We start from the raw sequence: 7,763 nt of genomic DNA, 5'->3' as shown, positions 1-7,763 counted from the left end.
CTCGCCCATTGGCTGGGGCTCCATGGGGGAGGGAAGGACGCATCACCAGGCTGGTAACCAAGGGTTACCGGAAACGGAGCGGGACCCTGGCAACGGAGGGCTGGGGACCGGGGAAGGAGGCCAACCAATGGGAAACACGATAAGCTATTGATTGGCAGCCGGAGGCAGGACGTTCTGCTGTTTGATTGGTAGCCGCTGTCCTGGGGGAGCCAGTGGGAAGCGCGATTTGCTATTGGTTGGCAGCCAGAGGCGGGACCTTCTGTTTGATTGGTAGCCGCTGACCTGTGTATGTGTCTATACACCGTGCTTTAGGGTTGCTGGTTGTAGCCGTGTCGGTGTAAGGACGTAGGTAGGCACGGTTCTTTGGGTAGATGGGATGTCTTTTATTCGTCCAACTAAATGGTTGGAAAAAGTGTTCTTTGCTCCCCCTCTGCCTGAAGAACGGTGTTTGTGCCCAAAAGTTTGCAAAGAACAATTTTTCCAGCTATGAAGTTGGTGGAGCAGAAGGAAGAGTATGCTGAGATTGTCAGCAAGGGCCTTCGCTGCTCAAGTGGCTTCTTTTGAGCAGCTGTTATGATCCCGTTTTAGCTTTATGTTGGCTCTGAAAGGATGACAAATGATGAGTATGCATCAGAGTATTTGAATTCCTAGATAGACTGAAGCCTTATTTATATTGTTTGTGATGTCAATGGTACTGTCCATCCCTTTTTATGTGACACGCTTGAACTTTCTGTCCTATAAGGATAGATGTCAGATAAAAAGCAGTGATCATTCCCTTCTTATACCTTGGGGCAAAAACTGGCTGATGTTGTTGCAAGCTGAGGCAATAATGGATAAATGAATTGAGCATCAAGTTTGCTTTTCTAAAATGCATCAACTATGTGTGTCTGTGCTGTATACTTGGGGCCTGATCCACATGTATAAAATCAGAACCCATAAATCTTAACTATTCAGTGTGAGTAATGGTATTTCAAACCTTGGATGAATCTAGGGCCAGATTCTGCTACTTTCATTGATACTGAGTCCTAGGAAGGGAGACACAACTATCTGCAAAGTGCATTTATTCATTATGAAGGTGGAAAGATCTATGCCTCAGACATCTATATAGATTTCTGAATCCACCATTCTGTGGGGCATTATTTGAAAGAGAACAGTAGCAGTGCAGTCTTTGCTGACATTTTGAATGTACAATGAATGTTTGGCAGAAGCTGTCCATTGCACTCAGCTTTGTGTGTAACGCTGAACTTTTATGAAGTGTTTTGTTATTAAGGATCAACTATAACATAACCCTTTAGTAGGATCATAAATCTTTAATTACAGCTCAATATGGTGCTGACTGAAATTGCTTTTGGAATTAAACAATTCTGCTAGAGGTAATGAACAAGCAATTTCTTTTACAGGTAAAGAAACTGTAACTTCTCAGAGTGAAGACAAGACATGTAAAAGTCCCACTGACTTTAGTGGGAGTTGCACTTAGGAAAGGCAGGATGCAGCCATTTATCTGCTCATTAACAGAGGTTGCTTGGAATGCATTCTCATTTGCCGCTCCTTCCTTCCTATTACACATAGGGACGGTTCCAAGGTTGTTGTGCTGATTTTTATTCATTTATTTTGTAGCTCTGCAACACCATCAGCTGCATTTACTTGAGATGCCTGCTTCCGCAGCAATGATCTGGCATGACAGCTTCACTCCACTGGAGGCATCAAGCTGTGGCCAAATCGGGGGGAGATTTATCTTCAAGGAACAGAACTTTTACAGCATTAAAACTATAGAGCTTCTTTTGGGATGAAATATGAATGTGTCTTATCTTTACACTATTCACAACTTCAATGCTAACCCCATCATTCCAAGTTAGCTTTCCTCTAATAACTCTTGCCTGTACATCATCTTTCTCAAACTCTGAGCTTGTTCCTGCTGGCAGGGCTGGAAGACAGAGATTATGTTATTTTTCATGGACCTAGTTCAGATTCTCTCATGATCTTATTAAAACTACACAGATACAAACATAGCTAGGTAATAGGATATATCCAAATAATATGACTTTAGCTTATTACCAACTTTTTTTTTGCTTAAATCATTGGTTGTCATTAGCTCTTTCTCTCCCCCATCACATGCCATTTAAAAAAATAATGTAAATGTTAATAATGTAACACTTATTTCCTGTATTCCAGAATTAAGAAAACCTTGAACAGATGTTTATTAAAACAAATCCCGAAGTGTGTGGATAAGAGTAGTCCAGAAGTTTATATATAACAATAGAATCAAGGAACCATGCTTTATGTGTGCTTACAACAACAGTCTTTTTATAACTTTCAGTACAAATGAATGAGTTTGGTACAAATGAATTGAGTGTTTAGATATGTTTCATTCACTGCAAAACCTGCTCCTCTTGAGGGTGTGAACACATAACATAATTGCTATGGACTAATTATCCATGGATTTATTTTTCTTTTGCACCATAGTCAATTTGTTCCATAGTAAAGAGTAGACATATGCACAATGAGCTAGCCCATGCTCATGCAGTAGGCACTATTATAGCATCAGGCCACCAGGTGGCAGAGAAGCATGTTGAGTAATTGGCAATCAGCTGGTATATCAGTCTAATTTACACCCCAGAGTATAGTTACTCCTCACTTTTCTAAGAGATAACTTCCCCTGGCGTGGAGTGACTGACACAGTTGTAAAGCTGTACACTTTAAGTGTTTCTACATATGTGCCTTACTGCAGAGTTGACAACTAGCTCCACAATAAAGTATAGCAAGGTTTTTGTGTAGATGTGATATCTTTTATTAGATCAACTCAGTAGTTGGAAAAAAGTTCTTTGCAAGCTTTTGGGCACAGTCACCCTTCTTCAGGCATAGGCAGTCTCTGCTGTTCTGAAAATCCAAGGAATGAAAGAAATCACATCAAGAAGGAAATCACATGCTACAAGCACCTACAAGAGACGAATCTGGATATCTTCCTAATCGTTATACAACATACACAAAAAGACTATCAAAGACAAAAAGACCACCAAAGATTTATTACACCATCCATTCAACACAAAAAGAAGAAATGGAACCAATTACTACAGGAACAACTTTCCCAGCCATAAAAGAACCTCAGAAGAACAGCACCAATACCATACAACATTCCAACATCACACTTGATGAAACAGAAGGAACCAATCAACCCTATAATATTATCAATGCCTCTACACACATACCAAAGCTGAAAAATAGGTCTTTCCCAAAAGGCGTTACTTTCTGTCCAGAAAAACACCCGAATAAGATACTACAATGCGGAGAACTAGAAGAATTTTTTGGTTGCCTCCATCTGGAGGAGTATTTCCACAACCAAAAGGAATCCACTTTCAACACAAATTCATCCGGTGACAACATCAATGAAAAAATTGACACCCAAAAGCAAAAAAACACCTCAGATTGGACACCGTACAGTGGATAAAATTCAAACCTCAATCGCTACAGTGACTGCTTCAGAGAAAGAATGAACAGTTAAATACTCAACAACAAACACCACTATAACAACCTCTCCCCCAGAAAGAAGGGTTGTTGAATCTCTAAGATCCAACCACCAAATAGTAATAAAATCAGCAAATAAAGGAGGAGCTATAGTTATCCTTAACCATGAAGACTACATAAAAGAAGCCAACAGACAACTCTCTACACTACCTACTATAAAAACTTCTTCAGGCATAGGAAGTCAGACATGGGCAACTTGCTCCCAAAAGCTTGCAAATAATTTTTCTCCAACTACTCACTCAGTCTAATAAAAGATATCACATCTACCCAAAGAACCTTGCCTGCCTATGTCCTTAGGCCAACACAGCTACAACCAAAAGCCCAGCAATAAAGTATCCTAGTCCAGAATTAAGGCACACTAAATTAATTAACTCTGCAATAGGATAGTATTACTGGGGCAGTACTATCCTATGGTGGAGTAATTAAGAGCATTGAAACACACGTGTAGACTGTGACTGGGGCTGGCTGGGATGTGAGGATGCTATAGTGCAGGGACTGCCTGCTGCCTGGTCCTGCACTGTGGCACCCTCCTGCCTGAGCCAGCACCTTGGGAGCCTGGGGCTGACCTCCAGGCCCCCTGCCAGCCTGGGGCTGCTGTACCCCAGGTCAACATGCTGCAGTCCCAGGCACACATGGACACTGTGCCTGGGAGCAGCTGACTCTGGCATGAACTATGCTAGAGTTTTATTTCTGCATGTTAATTGCATGTGTAAATGCACCCTGTGCATCAGTTCCACTTTCACCGTGAAGTGAAGTCAAGGCACTCCAGAGGGAACATGAGTCAACAGCAATTTCTAACTTTTTAAAAAAGGAAGCTTGTCACAGAGTAGATTTGAGGTACACAGTAATAACACTGTATGATCACTAAACAAAAATAGTGCAGAAAAAATATAATGAGGGAGTCTATCAGAAATAGAACAATCTTGCTTCAATAGACTTGTCATCCTCCTCTGTGGACATAAATGCCTGTTTCGTACTGGCAGTTAGATTAATTATCATTCCTGTTATCTACAGCTTTGTATGGTTTAAGTGTGCCTAGCTTTCATTGTAGCCAAGCCAAAACCATTGCTTGTCGCCTATGTTTTAAAAGTTTTCTTTCAAAGGGAGAGGGGGAAGGAAAGACTCCCATGATGCAGATTATGGTGCTACTACAACATTCAGGCATGGGGTCCTCTTTAATTATTTGAAGTTTTCTCGGCTACATTAAATGAAGCAGCGCTCCTTCACTTGGCCTTTAGCACTGGTGGAGCTCCTTTGGTCTTAAAAGAAATGCTATTTTTACAACCATTGCCCCCAGCAAACTGTGCACTTAAGAGACTATATCATCACAGCAAAATAATCATAGCTGGGAAAATAAACAAATCCAAACTCTATTTTTGTCTGAGGGAGGGCCTTCTCTTGAGTTAGATAAAAAGATTTCTGGAATCAAGGTTGGCATAAATATGTAGAAGAGCTATTAACTTGGAAATCAGAAGATAAGGATGGGATAACCTCATAAAGTCTCCACACAGGGGAAAATATATACAGCAGAAGGCAAACTGAGTAAATGAGGATGAAGTTACTAAAAAGATATACTGTCAGGAGGTGAAACAGTGAACATCAATGAAGATGCATGCTGGGGAGATGTTTCTGTCAACACAGTGATGGTAGCTGTTCCAACTGGGACATTGGTTAAGATCACACGAACAACTGAAGTTGTTGTACAGCATTGCAAGGAGGCTGGGCAGTAAGCATGGAGTTGGACAAGAAATTGGACTGAAATGGAAGCACATCAGTATAAAGATCATGACTGACATATGGATATTTAAGTTTATAAACTGTTCAGGAAGGGTAAAAGTAGCCTGGTAGCACTGTGTATTAATGAAGTTGTAAATTTAATTAAATTAAATGTAGAAGCATAGCCAACATGGAACTTCTTTGTGTGAAAAATAACAGGGATAGTAAAAAGATTCCCCTAGGGATTGCTCTGTTATAGACTTTTGCAAATGGCAAGATCTCTTTAGAAGATTATGGGACAATTCAGTAATACTGGAAATTATGGGAAACTAAATTCCTTGCTATTGATTGGATAATAAGTGCTACTAATAACAGTAGGGCACAGATATTTTTGGATAGTGTAGTTGATAAATTTCTCTACCAAATGGTTCTTTAGACAATGAGTGGCATTGCTATTTTTCACTTGATTTTAGCTCATGAAAAGTCCAAGTACTATTTGCTGCTTCCCGAGGAGGAGGAAAAATTGGTAAGGAGGAGCTATGGATCTGCTTGAATGATCCTACTTGAATATCTATAAACAAGATAAGAAGAGGACCTTTGAGAAGTGGCAAAAGGGATTGATCAGTAAGGAAAGAAATCTTTCAGAGGTCACAGATTGCCGAAATAAAGCACAAATGCATGTGGAAACAGACCTTGAATTTGCCCTTTTAAAATAATTAAAGAGAAATTAAACAGAAGTAAAAAAAAACATAAAAAAACTTGGAGGCAAGAGGTGGGGGAAGTTGGGTGGAAATAGGAACAGTGTAGGTATGGTTCAGGTAATTCTGGACTATATTACTTCAGTTTTCACTAATGATGAAGTAAATAGAGTTAATGGTAGGATACCAAATGAAAATGAAGGAAATGATTATGGAAGTTCCCACATATAAGGTGAAAGCTAATGAATATTGCTTACAGAGATTAAATCTCTTTCCTGAACTCTTGAAGGTATTGACACAGGAAATAACAGTTACTACAGCATGCCTCATCAATGAGTCTGTCAATTTAGGAATTATACTCTGTGATTGGAGAACAGCAAGCAGAATGACTACGTGCATGGGTCATATGTTTTTCTTTTTGGAACATTCAAGTGTGTCGGTTTCATTTCAGTTAGCTCCAAACCAGTTATGAAAAAGTCAAATTGGAAATTAGAAGAGGTTTCTAATGATGACAGGAGTGATGTTTTGTAAGGTGCTTCCAAGAAAAATCACTGGGTCAAAGAACCTAAGTTATTTCAAGATGGAGCTTGGCAAATTTATGGAAGGGATGGTATGATTCTTCTTTCCTTCACCCCCTCCTCGCCCTCACTCCCCCCAGTGAATGCTTTATAGCTAGAGATGAGTTTTATTGTAGTACAGTGTTTTCCCAACCAATTCTTACAAACTACTCAGACTTGGCTGTGGGTTAAACTGATTGCAAATTTGGGGTAAGGAAGGATTTTTTTTTCCTCCCAAGAGATTAACAGGGACCATGAACTTTTTGCACTTCTAATTTAGTTCAAGGCATGTTTTTTCTCCTAGGATCATCATAAATTACCCTAATACTTCACCAATGGATTGGAGGAGTAGTTATCTCATCTTTACCTGTGGCTTGTTGTTTATTCTTCATATCAATCCACCTCCCAAAATAACCAAATGCCAAAATGAAGTTGTTACTACTGAATGGCTACAAGGGAAAAATAAAAATAAAGGCTGAGGGGAGGGGTTAAATGCACCAGTGCATTCCCCCTGGATCTGCCACTGAAGATACATCACCCCTACAAATCTATATACCTGTATAGATCTTGGGTGTGTGAATGGGACGGAAACAAACGGACCTGAAATATGCCATATACAGAAGAATACCTTTTGTATTACAATATTTAATCAAGAGTCAATTTACAGACTACAAGCCAATTTACAGATTACAAGCCTGCAAGTACTCATAAGAATTCATGAAGGTTTGATAGTAAATATTGCCCAGGTGCAACACTTGGTTCCCATATCTAACAGTGTCAGATTTTTAGGAGGCTAATTCTACATAGGAGGACAATGCCTCAAAATGGTATTAATGCCTCAAAATGGTATTAATGTTGGGGGTTGGAAAAGAAAGGAAAGGAAAGGAAAAGAAAACAGAATTCTTTTCTGCAGAAAATTTTGAATAAAATTCCATAATTTCATGTGGCTTCTTCCTAAAATATTCCACTTTAGCAGCTAAACAATTCAAAGCAAAATTATTAGAAACATTTTTAAAAATAACTAATTTTGAAACAGTAAAAATAAAGCTGTTCTGTGTAATTTGAAATATATTTTCCAAAGAAAAGCCCTTTGAAAATTTTCCAACCTAGTCTCTTTACCTATTGGTATTGTAGCAGCACCTGGGGGAAGTCTATGGGTACATACAAGCATTGTACTTCATAGATTTCATAGACATTAGGGCTGGAAGGGACCTCGGAAGATCATCGAGTCCAGCCCCCTGCCCCAGGGGCAGGAAGTCAGCTGGGGTCA

This window comes from Alligator sinensis, unplaced genomic scaffold, assembly GCF_000455745.1.
Source record: "Alligator sinensis unplaced genomic scaffold, ASM45574v1 scaffold1286_1, whole genome shotgun sequence".
In the NCBI taxonomy this organism is placed as follows: domain Eukaryota; kingdom Metazoa; phylum Chordata; order Crocodylia; family Alligatoridae; genus Alligator; species Alligator sinensis.
This window is presented reverse-complemented; position numbering follows the sequence as displayed.